Source organism: Coenobita brevimanus, chromosome 61 (genome assembly GCF_032717465.1).
Source record: "Coenobita brevimanus isolate Jiangsu-jjx chromosome 61, ASM3271746v2, whole genome shotgun sequence".
NCBI classification, from domain to species: Eukaryota; Metazoa; Arthropoda; class Malacostraca; order Decapoda; family Coenobitidae; genus Coenobita; species Coenobita brevimanus.
The window spans coordinates 34,967,439-34,981,809 of NC_137014.1; the positions used below are offsets into that span (position 1 = coordinate 34,967,439).

General features: G+C 40.0%; 1 protein-coding gene across 1 annotated transcript in view; it reads left to right on the forward strand.

The window, feature by feature from the left end:
* The window catches only part of LOC145403744 (signal peptide peptidase-like 2B), a 173,895-nt gene that overhangs the window by 122,187 nt on the left and 37,337 nt on the right, over positions 1–14,371 (forward strand). The window lies entirely within an intron of this gene.

Below are 14,371 nucleotides of genomic sequence, written 5' to 3' on the forward strand. Positions count from 1 at the left end.
AGGTGTTCTTTTCACTCCAGAGGTATTCACCGATGTTTACATGCTTATGTTACATTCGCCTTAATTTTGAGTAAGTTTCTTTCAGCAAGTGAACATAATTTACCACTCTCAAAATAGTCCGAAAAATATAGAAGACAAACTAGAGGAATATGAACTGAATTGGTAAGGTCTTTAGGCTGTATTCTTACATGAAAGATTATGGGTTTTACAATTTTAAGAGACGATATGGAACAAAAATGTTTACTAATCAGAAAAAATTACTCTTTCATCCCACATGTTCTCGTAGGTTAGCATTAAGTTCCACATTCTTCATTCGGTATCACTCTTCCCAGTATATTTTGGACCGACTGAGCACAGTTATTTCTGCTCCTTAGAGTTAGTGTACATTTACTGCTTATTCTTTTGTTTGTTCTTATGTGTATGTGTGAAAGAGAGAAGACTGATACAAACATTAATGTATTCCATTATCGGTTTCATAGCTGCTGGCCCTGAACAACGCCTTACTGTACTGGTGTCAGTGACGTTGAGTTAGGGTGAGCTATAAAAAATTGCGAGCAATTATGGGAAGAGAACGAGGGTCACTGGTGTGTTTACATGATCTTACTCTAACACCTCAGGCAGTCAGGCGTTCACAGTTGCCTTCATCCCAGATGTTTTCGGCTGATGTATACATGCTGATGTAACATTTATCTTTATTTTATTAATTCTTACACAAATCATAGCAAATCACAGGATGGGTTTAGGGGAAAAAAGAATTAAAAAAAAAAAGCCAGATGTGCCTGACGAGTCTTTTCACATATGTAAGAAAAAGAAATTGATTTTAGAACTTTGAAAAAATGGTTCCAAGGCCGACCACGGGAGCATGCAAATATCTGAACCCACAGCTATTGAGGGGGCTAAACATACGTTTTACTTTAAGCAGTAAAAGCACCTTACCAAATCAGTTCTTCCTGATAGTCTGTTATATTTTTCAGATTATTTCTGGGTTGGTAAAAACAGTAAATGTTTCTTATTAAATCTGTTTCCCCATCATTTTTAGCTGTTCTGGTGTGACAACTCTTGTTTATTTCGTTGTTCTTCCCTAAGTGTTTAACTAAACCTGGTCTAACCAAGCTTATCTGTACTTAATAATCTTAACCTAACCTAACCTCCAGTTGGGAAATTGGGAAACGATATCCACCTTTGAGCGCGTTGAGTTTCTTCTACTGCGCTGGAAACGATCGTAGGGGAAAGTGACGATAATAACGGGGAGGAAATTTTTCAGCAAGAAAAAGTAATTTGCCAGACTGAAAGTTGTCAGAAAATTACAGAAACAAGCTGGAGGATTATGAATTGAATTGGTAAGGTCTTTCTGCTGCTTCAAGTGTACAGTGAAAGACACAAGTATCTTCCCAAAGTCTGACGAATATAGCGTGGAAAAATTGAACCATTTAAAACATACACTAGTAGAAACAGGGTGTTCATTGTATTTCGCCTGGTGTAAATTTTCTTCAGACTGAACTGGGAAGATAGTTGACTTTCATTGTACATTTACTGGTAAATAAATCAGTCTAACAGTACTTGTGTTTTGTTTCCACCAGATTAATTGTGATTTCAGACTATTCAGGCACTTCTTCACATCATGTAGTCTGGATAATCGGGCTATCTCTGCATTTCCTTTCGTATCGAGTATTGACTTTCGTATCATCAAGACAGATATTTTTGTACTGTGGAATTCATCCTATATTAATCGATTTTGTACCATCGAAAATTCGTACTCCGGGTTTTCGTATTTTGAGGACTCACTGTACAAACTCACATACAGTACAGTACTGTGTACAATACTATCATGCATTTGTACAGAGATTACTGTACGGTACTGATATTGTAATCATATCATGGGAAGGAATATCTCTCTCTCTCTCTCTCTCTTTATGTGTGTGTGTATGTGTGTGTGTGTGTGTGTGCGTGTGTGTGTGTGTGTGTGTGTGTGGTGTGTGTCTGAATGTGTGTGTCTCCCAGTGGCCGTGCGACTTTCGATGTTTGGTAGAGAGGCGGATGGCTGCTGTAACCGAACATGTACTTGTGGCTTGTGTTTAATGGTGGTGGCAGTTGGACAAGACTTAGCCCTGTGGCTGCGCAGCATTCAGCATTCGGTAGAGAGGCTGATGGCTGCTGTCACCAAACATGTACTCTTGGCTTGCGGTCTGCATTACAAGCTCAGTGGCAGTTAGGAACAACTTAGCCAGGTGGCTGCACGATACTGGACATTCGGTGGGGATGTGTACAGACGTTTTGACACCGCTTACGGGTTACATTTGTATTACTCGGGTTCTAGTGGCTTGTTGGGAGTGATCGGATGAGTGCACAACTTTGACCATTCAGCACAGGGGCGGATGGATGTTTTAGCTCTGATTGTGGGTTACGTACTACTTCTCTTTCACGGCTCGAGCCCAGTGGCCACAATACCAAATGTTTGGACATGTTGGCTGGACGGCCAAAGTTCTTAGGCGCTTCTATGTCTGGATAATAGCAAGTAGATTCGTATAATTGTTTAATGGAGCCAAGGTCCAGCGTCTGGATACTGAGCATCCGGATAATTGAGGGACTACTGTTCTAAATTTGGGTGCATGAAATTCAGTAAGCCTTAAGTTTTAAGGTAGGAATAAGTCTGTGGTTACTAATGAGATCAGTCCTCCAGTCTGATGACACTTGTTCATCATGTGATGTGAGAAGGGTTAGGCATCTTTGTTAATTGTACTGTAGCACCGCTTCCTGGCCAGTACATTTCTGTGTGAGGTTAGTTAATACTCTTTATGTTAATTTGTAAGACTGTCAGTAGGAAAAAGATATAGAAAATGTACAAGGCAACATTAATCCTTTCAGTCAGATGACATATATTTTACTCTAATCTTGCCATTCATGGATTTTTCAAACTAGGTGTGGATTTAGCCATCATTAATCCCATGAACACCAGAGATCCTTCTTGAGCTTTATAAAATTATCTAGAGATAGGAAGAGTAAATAAAAAAGGCATCATAAGATTGTAGATATTTATGTCAAACACAGTAAACCCTCAGTTTGTGTGTATCAGATATACGGTAAACATGTTTTGTATTTAGATGACCCCTGAAACACCACAGTAAACATAGGGGGGATAAAGCAGTATGCACTGGCAAAACCAAGAAGGTGGCTCCTAACCGCATCCATCCCCCTGAAAGTTCCACTGTCAGACCACGCACTGTAGATGTACACTCACTCTGACTTTAAATACACAAATTATTGTGTTCTGTAGGATTTGGCTAAAACAAATGGTCATAAATAAATACAGTACTACTATGATTATAGGATGTGAAATAGTCTGTGTATACTTGAACAGGTGATTCCCACCCCCCCATCTCTCTCTCTCTCTCTCTCTCTCTCTCACACACACACACACACACACACACACACAGCCGGAGAGAGAGGACGTCCCAGGCATCGCTCCTAACCTTGAGTAGTTTCAGGAATTTTGTCTGTCCTGTCTCCTAGGGTCTTTCTTTAAATTTAAAATAATGAAAGTTAGTAGACTACCAAAAATGTAAAGATTTGTTGGAAATAGTATACATGAATGTTTGTGGCTTATTCGGTAACAGCTGTTTGGGTACTTTACCGGTACGTTAAACATGGCCGAAAATGTAAACAATGAGGGAATGGAATTTCAAGGATTTGATGCTAATACTAATGTCATGGACCTGGTGAAAACATTAATTATGAGGATTAGTGAACTCGAAAAAAAAGTAGAGAATCTAGTGATAAAGGATGTGTCAGGAAATACGGAAACCACCATACAGAGTCTAATCCAGTCCAACGAAACAGCCAATGAAGAGATTAAGAATTTGAAGAGGGAAAATGTTGAACTGAAGAGGAAACTTGAAGAGAGTACTAATAAAACGGAGAAGGTGAGTAATGTATTAGAAGAACACAAGGCAAAGTGGGCACATGTAGAAGAAGAACAGAAAGAAGTGGTCATATTAAGAGAGATCATCCAGGAAGAAAGGGAAATGAACAAGAAAGAAATGGAAGAAAATGTAGTGAAAATACTGAAGAAAAAAGAGAAAATAGTGAGAGAAACTGTAGAAAGGAACAGATGTGTGGTAGTATTTGGAAAGAGGGAAGAGGAAGAAAAGGTTAGGTTCGCAAGACTTGAGAGAGACACGAACATGATGAGAGGAATATTGGGCAAGATTGACCCCGAAGGAGACAAGTGGGTAAAAGAAATTGAGGAAGTAAGGAGGATAGGGCCTTATAAGAAAGGGGAAACAAGACCAATGAGAGTCAAGTTTACATCAGAAAGTGTAATAAATGAGATACTTAAAGTGACCTGGAAATTAAGCAAAGAGGTGGGGATGGAAAATATTATAATAAGAAAAGATCTGAATGAAGAAGAAAGAGAAGTTTTAAAATCATTAAAGGAAGAAGTAAAGGAAAAAAATGATAAGAGGACAGAGGAAGAACATAATACTTTTTTTTGGAGAGTATTGGATGTGAAAGTAAGGAAATGGTATTTAAGGAAATAGAAGTGAAGGAAACTAGGGGGGATGGTTGTGAAAGATCAGAAGTTGAGGAAGTGGTACGGACAGAGAGTAGGAGAGAAGAGGGTATTAATAATGTCAAAAATAATTTGAAGGTGATATATACTAATGTTGATGGTTTCATATCGACAAGGATCGAAATTAATGATTTCTTGAGAGAACATGAACCTGATGTCATGTGCTTTGTAGAGACCAAATTAAGAGAAGATATTGATGTTCATTTGGGAGATGGTAAATACAAACTGTGGAGAAAAGACAGAAAAGAAAAAAAGGGAGGAGGAGTGATGATAGCAGTGAAGAACAACATAAATGTAGATACTGTGGAAATGGGAGAAGGCAGGGCTGAAGTGATATATATGAAATTAGAAACTGGAGAGAATGTTAAGAGAGATATGGCGGTAGTGTATGTTCCCCCAAAGACGAGAGCATGGAAGGATGACGAATACCATGAGATGTTGTCAGATATGGCTAGCTACTTGCAAAAAATAATTGAGAAAAGCAATAATATAATTTTGGTGGGTGACTTTAATTGTAAAGAGGTGAACTGGCAGGAATGGTACTCGGGAGGCGGCGAGGATTCGTGGGGCACTATGTTATTAAATATACTGTAATAATGAATAATGTGATGACGCAGTGGGTCAAAGAAGAGACACAGTTTCGAGGTGAGGACACACCAGCAAGGTTAGATTTACTGTTCACCAAAGAACCCGATGTAATAGAATCATTGGAATATCTCTGTCCTTTGGGAAAAAGTGATCATGTGGTCATTGAGTTCCAGATGTTAATAGGAAACGTCGAGCCAAGAGATGAGCTTCATAGACAGGGAAGATACAACTTTGGCAAAGCAAATTTTACAGGATTGAGAAACTTTTTTGAAAATGCGGATTGGAGAAAATTCAGAGAAACAAGAGAGATACAGAGGAAGTGGGATATCTTTCTAGACCTCTATAATTTGGGAGTGGAAAAATTTGTACCAAGAGTAAGAGGGAAAGAAAACAGGAAAAAGGAGTGGTTTAATGGAAGGTGTATGATAGCCAAAAAAGAGAGAGATAAGGCGTGGAACAATTGGAGAAAGAGAGGTAACGACAGAACAAAGGAAGAATATAAAAGAACGAGAAACGAATACACAAGAATACGTAGGGAAGAAGAAAGGAATTTTGAAAAAGGTATAATTGACAAATGCAAGGATGAGCTCAAACTGTTTTATAGATTTGTTAATGGCAAACTGAAACAAAAGGAAGGAATCACCAAGCTGAAAGTAGATGGAGAGGTCTTTAAGGATGCGGCAATGCAAGCAGAAATAATGAACAAACGTTTCCAGTCAGTTTTCACTAAAGAAAAGGAGCTTGTGGAAGGGGAGGGAGTGATTAGAAATGTTCCGGTGATGAAAGATATAAAAGTGGAGGTGCAGGAAGTGTATAAATTACTGGAAACTCAAGATGTAAGGAAAGCCCCAGGACCTGATGGAATTTCTAATTGGGTACTGAAGGAATGCAGAGAACAACTGGCGGATAAAATTCACAGCTTAATTGTATGCTCACTGGAAGAGGGGAAAGTGCCAAAAGAATGGAAGAGGGCAAATGTGGTACCAATTTACAAGGGAGGAAACAGGGAAGAACCCCTGAATTATAGACCAGTGTCTCTAACCAGCATGGTCGCAAAATTGTGTGAGAGAATCCTGAAAGACAGATGGATAAAATATCTGGAAGAGATGAATATTTTGGCTGAATGTCAGTTTGGATTCAGAAGTGGAAGGTCATGTGTTTCAAACTTGTTGAGCTTTTACTCAAGAGCGATTGATGTGGTACAGGAGAGAGATGGTTGGGTGGATTGTGTGTACTTAGACTTGGAGAAGGCCTTTGACAAGGTACCTCATAAGAGACTAATGTGGAAACTAGAATATATAGGAGGACTAAAGGGGAAACTTCTGGAATGGATGAGAGACTTTTTGAGAGACAGACAAATGAGGACAGTAATAAAGGAAAAGATGTCTGGATGGAGGGAAGTAACAAGTGGAGTCCCTCAAGGCTCAGTGTTGGCGCCAGTAATGTTCCTGATTTACGTAAATGATATGGTAGATGGAGTGAACAGTTATGCGAGTCTGTTTGCTGATGATGTAAAGATCTTGAGGAAGATAGAGGTTGAGGAGGATTGTAAAATACTGCCGGAGGATTTGGATAGGATACACAGTTGGAGCCGGACGTGGGAAATGAAATTTAATGTAAAGAAATGTAAAATATTGGAAATGGGTAAAAGTACCAGGAGACCATCACTGAATTATTTTTTGGGTAATGAATTAATCACAAAAAGGAGAGAAGAGAAAGATTTGGGAGTGCTGGTCCAAGATAGTTTGTCACCAGAAAAGCACATTAACAAGATAGTTGGAGAGACTTATAAGCTCTTGACTAACATAAGAGTAGCATTTCATTATATGGATGAGGAAATGATGAAAAAATTGATAGTGGCCATGATCCGCCCCAGGTTAGAATATGCAGCGGTAGTGTGGTGCCCACACAAAAAGAAAGATATAAACAAGATTGAGAGAATGCAAAGAACAGCAACCAAGATGGTCCCCAGTCTGACAGACCTGTCATACAGAGAGAGGCTGGAAAAACTGGATTTGCCTTCGTTAGAGGAAAGGAGAAAGAGGCGAGACATGATTGCGGTGTTCAGGACCATGGTGGGAGTAGATAAAATTGACAAAGAAGATCTGTTTGTATGGGATAAGAGAGCAACAAGAGGACATGAAATGAAATTGAAAAAGTCAAGCTGCTTGAAGGATATCAAGAAATATAGCTTTCCTTACAGAAGTATAGACTTATGGAATAGCCTGGACAAAGAGATCGTCCAGTCTAAAAACTTAAACGAGTTTAAAGTTAAATTCGACTTATTGAGAAACAGCGACGGAAACCCACGAGCATAGTACATTCCGTGTATATCACAATTAGGTATATTCTTAAATATTTGGAACGACGTAGACAAAGAGGTGGTGCATGAGAAAAACATTCATGTGTGTAAAGGTAGACTTGATAAATGTGGATATGGAGACAGGACAACACGAGCATTGCTCAATTCCTGTATACTACAAATAGGTAAATACAAATAGGTAAATACACACACACACACACACACACACACACACACACACACACACACAGTTGAGTTGAGGCAGCATGCTTATCACCCCACTCTGGACTGGCCACCCTTGGCCACAGCTGGTCACAACTAAATAGTATCTTTATATGAGTCAAGCTCTGTACTAGGTTAAACTAAATGATGTTCTGATATAGTGGAGTAAGTATAAGCAAAAGTGTTGTCCAAATAATAGAATACATTCAATTAGTGCAAGTATCCGCTGACACCGCATCATCAGCTGGGTGTCGTCTGTCACTGGGTAGGTAGCAAGGAGATGCAAACTATGCTGTTTATATATAAATACAGCAAGCACACACATTATGCAGGAACACTGTCCCTGGAAAGCCCGGCTTTATGAGATTTTTACATTACAGGGCCATGTGTTTACATGTTAAAGGGTTTCATGGTACCCAACCCAGTCCCAAATTTGCCTTTTGTGGCAATTTGCAAGGATTTTTCCGAGGACATTAACTGACCTAATAATGGCTGCATTACATACGAACACTGGAGAATTCATCACTTTGAATTGAAGAGGTTGTGGTCTTCCTTGGGGGATGGAGAGTGGAATTCAGAAACAGAACAGGACTCCTGCTGGTCCCCGGCTCGGTCCTCTTGTTTCTTGTACCACCTATTCAAGATATCCCTTGTCATCCACCCTGTCTTTGATTTCCTCCGATAAACCCTGACTCATGTGTTTCAGCTGCTTAAAGCACCTTGGTTTTTTACTTTACTTACAAGTAATAGCCTCATCGTATGACCTCGAACATTGCAAGTCAAAAGTAGAGTGATGCATACCACATCAACTCTCCTACCCCTGATTTGCCTGTGTTCTTTTGAGATATAGGTAGTCCTTGGCATCCTCTTGTATCACAGACCCGTCTCGTCTGTGTTATAAATTTGCTCAACAGTATAACCCCCATTCCTGATAATTCCCTTTAGAACATCCATGAATGTCTCTGTTGCTTCGACATCTACTGACATTTGTTCTCCTGTCACCTGTACGTTTTTCAAATCCTTCCTTTTCCTAAACTTGCCAAACCAACCACATGATGCCCTAAATCCGCCTCGGGGTTGGGACAGCTTACGGCAAGCTACAGCATACAGGTTGTGGGCCGACCTCCTTATATAAATGGAGTCGATTGGAACTCCTTCTCTTTCCTTTCGATTCAGGTACATGACCAGGAACCTCTCCATCATAACAAGCGCTGGGTCAGACACTCGAATCCTCTGGTCCGTGGGAGATCCCCTGTAGTCCCGGACTGTCTTCATAATGGCATCCTTCTTTCCCAGGATCATACGAATAGTTGACTCATTGACCTGATACACCATGGCGATGGCACAATTATGGTTTCCTCTTTCCTTCTGCTTGATGACGCCAGGCTTCTGCTCCTGGGTCAGACTCTTTTGATGTCTCGCTGGGGCACGGTGTGGCAGCTTGGTTGAGTTGGGTCAGGTGGCAAAAAAAAAGAGCAAAGAAAACACACAGCACGTGTGGACCCAGAGCGCGGGAGAGGCTAGGCTCAACTGGAGCAGGAATGCTCAGTGGATCGTGACAACATCCTGTGCAGACATGTGACAGCCATATGTCACAGGCAGATGCAAACCGTGCTGTGACGATCCTTGCCCGCGTTATGTCTGTTTTCACCGCGTTATGACCAGTTTTTTCGTGTAATGAATGTTTAAACCATAATTTGTGGCCTCAGGCTGCGTAATCCCTATCATCGCAGTGTAGTACAGTTTTCAAGAAAATGGGCAGATTTTTTTAACCCGCAGTATATTTGTCATTTTCGCGTTTTAATCATATCCTGGCCTCAAAATTTGCCTTTTGTGTTATGTGAGTTTCATTTGCTCTGATCGCGTGTTATGTGAGCCCTGGCTATATACGCTGTGTATAAATATACAGTATATATATATATATATATATATATATATATATATATACAGTGGGCTCGCACAGTGCGCGAGAGATTGGGTGGTGCATGAGCTCGCGCACTGGGAATTCACGTACTAGGAATACATAATCTTATGGGAATAATTACATATGGGCGGTACCCCCTCATACCTGGACATTTTTTGGTCCTTAGAGACATAATTAAGGTCATATGTTTCAGACATTGTACTAAAGCTATAGCTACAATAACAAAATATGGGTAGTCACCTTAACAACAGTAGACAACAGGCCTGATGACCTTAAATGACAGGGGTTCCGAGGCACGGCAACACTTACAGCGCCGCACTCCCCACCGCACCTCCCACCGCACCAACACTTCCCTGTACAGACTCCTCTTGAGCACCTTCCCCAGGAGCATCAAAGTCACTCACTTCGGCCATAAACCCTTCAAAGTCCAATGCTGACACTTCTGACATTGCATCCTCTTCATCCTCAACAGGAACAGGAGCAGACGATGTCGATGGTTCCGCAATTTCACCAACTTGAGCCCGTTGTGTGTAGCTTGTTATGAGCGTCTGTCTTCTCCTGTTTATTTCTTCCCTGTGGCTGTCTGTGTAGAAACGGAAGAGTTTGTCGATACCAACCAGAAGTTCCTCCGTTCTTAGGCTGCTCACTTCCTGTTCCTTCACCTCTTCCTTGAGCTTATCCACGGCAGCAAGGTTCTTGCGAATGTTTGACATACACAGCTCAGTCCTGCCTTCCATCACGCATCAACATGACAACACGTGATGCGCTGTGTGAGGGGTGGTCGCGCACTAGTAGAAAATGGCATTTTTGATTCACTCCTTGCCTCTGCCTTGCGTTCTGTGCGGTAAACTCGCGCATTGAAGGGTTTTTGGTTATGATTTTTGGTCACTCGTGCACAAGGCGAATCGTGCACTGCGATGACGCGCACTGTGTGAGCCTACTGTATATATATATATATATATATATATATATATATATATATATGTATGTATGCATACATATGTATCTATATATATGTATAGGTAGGTAGGTAGGGTGGTAGGTATGTATAGATTTGTACAGGGTGTCCCAGGATGAAAAGACACAAGTCTGAGAAATGATAGATGAGGGGATTCTAAGCATCTAAGTAAAAAATTTTATATGAGCTTGTGTCCAAATCTCAGCCATTATGGAGCTACTATTACTGATGACCATATGGGCAAAAGTGGTCCCCATATTTCACCCATGAGGTCGTTAGTAACTTTAGCTCTTTAATGGTTGAGATTTGGACACTTGTTCATTTAACATTTTTTGCTCAGCATTCCTTCATGTATCACTTTCCAAAGTTATGCTCTTTTCTTCCTGAGACACCCTGTGTGTGTTTGCACGTACAATATATATATATATATATATATATATATATATATATATATATATAGAAACTATGTATACACTAAATATATATCTATATATATATATATATATATATATATATATATATATACAAAAAATTTTGCTGGGCATGAAATATTTGAGAGTTCTTTCTCCTCCTCTGCTAATCTCATACTTTTATTTTTGCATCTTGAAGTGCCAATTATAAAAAAAGAATGTTAATTTTATGCGCAGTATTGTACATGATTTATCTCCCCCTTTTGTTATGGGGAGGGGTCATAAATAATAGTATTTTTAAACCATGGTTGTCTCTTGTTTCACTTTTTTTTTTTTTTTCAGTACTGTATTCTTGAATATCCCTAAAGACTCATAATTATTCACAGGAAAATAATTCAGGTCTTATAATTATTATTAGTTTATTTTGTTTTTGTCTGTTGCATTATTCAGGCCTTTGAAGAGTGCCATATGGACTTTCATGAGAGAAAAGAGAGAGAGAGAGAGAGAGAGTGGTGAACTCATTAAGACAGACTGGTATGCCGGGAGCTAGAACACAGACTACCCAGCCTCCCTCCCTCACTTTCTTCCTCCCTTCCTTCCTTCCTCCTCCCCTCCCTCAAATAGAGAGAGAGAGAGAGAGAGAGAAGGGATATAGAGAAGAGCATGACTTAGGCTGGTATAAGAGCAGTTAGGTAGGAATTCACACACACACACACACACACACACACACACACACACACACACACACACACACACACACACACACACACACACACACACACACACACACACACCTCTTTTGCATATACTGTATTTTTTTTTTTTCCTTATTTTCGTAATTGTATCCCTTCTTCCCTCCCTTCTCTCCCTCTTCCTGGTCTGTTTTCTCCCTTGCCCTCTTCTTGTCTCTCCTCTCCCTACTTATCATCCCTCTTTTATCTTCACCTCTTCTTCCTTCCTTTCCCCTCCCTCCTTTTCTTTCATTTATCTCCCTCTGTTTTCCTCCTCCTTTCATTTGTTCCCTATTCTCATATCTTTTCCTCTTTTACTCTTCCACTTTTCCTGATCCGTTCATTTCTGATCCACTTTTGTAGTTTATTCTGGCTGATGCTGGATATATATAACCATCTCAAGGAGTTCCCTGGCATAAGTAAACTAGGCTCTAAATTTTTTTTTTTGTATTATCCTATCCACCTTTCTTTTGTTTCTTTCTTTCCTGTTATATTACTTAAATATTCATGTACTCTGTACACTTTCATAGTTTCTGTCTGTCTGTCTGCCTGTCTGTCTGTCTGTCTGTCTGTCTCTCTCTCTCTCTCTCTCTCCTCATATCGCCACATATAGTTAGCCCACCATTACTTGGCAGAGATTTCCACTTTTTTTTTTTTTTTTTTTTTTTTTTTAGAAGCTCAGTGACAGAATAGCAAAATACTACAGTTGTATATCCTTTTCATAGGACATCTTGTTTTCCCACAATTACTTGGCAGAGATTTCCACAACTTATTTTTAGCTTAATTTCCAGAAGCTCAGTGACAGAATAGCAAAATACTACAGCTTCATATCCTTTTCAGAGGACATCTTTGTGGATAGCACTATATTTCAGTCTCAGTCCCTTGTTACAATTCAGCATTCAGGATGGAGCAATGACAGTTATAATCCAAGCAGAACTGGAGAGAATTTAATTCCTCCTCCATGTCCCTCTCTGCCATCACATCCTGTTTACCTTGCTCTACCCCCATCCCTATCATTAAGAGGGGGTAAAGCAGTTCTGTCTCATATCTTACTTTCATTTTTTCTCTCTCTCTCTCTTACGTTGCTTCTTTCCTTTAACCTGCCCTAAATTGTTTTAATGCAAAGAACTGAAGCTGAAGAAAGGTTAGCTATCAGTTAAGGATTTAGTGTAGCAGTTACTGTTCACTCTTTCTTCACTACAATAACTTTTTTCTTCATTTATTCTTACTACCAACAGATCATTTTATTCAGCTTAGGGGACATTATCCAGTAAAGGGGGTAATGAAGGCTTTATTTAGTTAGGCTGGTTAGGAAAGTCTGTCCAAAGGTGAAGAAAAGTATCTGAAGATAGCAAAAACAAAATACAAGTTACATAATCTAATTGAAGGATCCACATTACAAGGATGTGGGAACCCTGCCATGCACCACTTCCATTGTAAGCCAGACAGGGGAGAAGGAGGAGGAGCATACCTCAGGCTTGTTTTCATCTGTGATTCAAGTCCTTGTTTTGATTAATGAATCTTTTTTAGATTGCCACACTGCATAGTAATGTGGGAAATTGGATTAGGATAATGATGATGATGTTGATTGAGCCAAACCTAACCTAACTTAAAAGAGCTGGGGTGGAACCAGGATTCCAGGGGCTTGAATAGTATGTGAATGAGTGTCTATTCCATTTCGCAGAGCATGCTTAGCTAATTCCCCATCTTTTGTGCTATTCTTTCATTGTTTTGTGGACCATATCTCACCCTATCTTTACATGGGAAAGGTCAGGATGGTGATGATAATTTTGATGTAACTAGCCCATCCCTAGATCAGGATATCATATTACCTAATATACCATAATGCACTATGATAGCCACATTCATTCATCTATTACATTGTAACCTAGGCAAGGCAACTCTGATCCAGGATATGGTAAACTAACGTCTCTTCTTCCAGAATTTGCATAATTCATTTTCATCATGACATCATCTCATCTTTCTTAACCTCTACCTTTAAGTTTTTCCAAGCCAGCCTATGCCCTGCCCTCTCTTCTCTTTTCTTCATTTCTTACCTCCACAGTTTCTTTTGCTTGTTTGTCTTTCTTTCATGTATTTTTATCATTCCTCCTCCTCCTCCTCCTCCTCCTCAACTATTGCAGTGCCCAGACCAGCCAACCTATGATATCCATCTTAACAGTATAATGCACTGTCCTACCACTCCACCGACCACAGTCCAAACCCATCTCATTCACTCCTCTCCTTTCCTATAACCCCATCTTTTAGCTACCTGGCCACATTCTACATTGCTTGAAATCTGTGGCATACACATCCCATCCCATCTTCAGTGCTGCTTGTCATACAACACCCATTTTTTGGGGTATTCTTGTCCCACCCTCTCTCACCACTACCACCATCTTATCTTAGTTAACCGCACTTACCCTGGCCACCTGTTTTTGCCCTTTCCACCCATCTGTAGATCCTCCTACCTATGACTTTCAGTTTACTAGCCAGGCCATTTGCATGAATTTAATTCTTAAGTGACGAGGTATTTCAGTCACATAGTTCATCTAATGGGAACATTCTAGATATTTACTCCATGGTGATGGATTATGGGTAGCAAAGCTTTGGGGCCCACACTTTCAGGGGTAATGTAGGATTAGCTGTTGCTATGTTATTACACT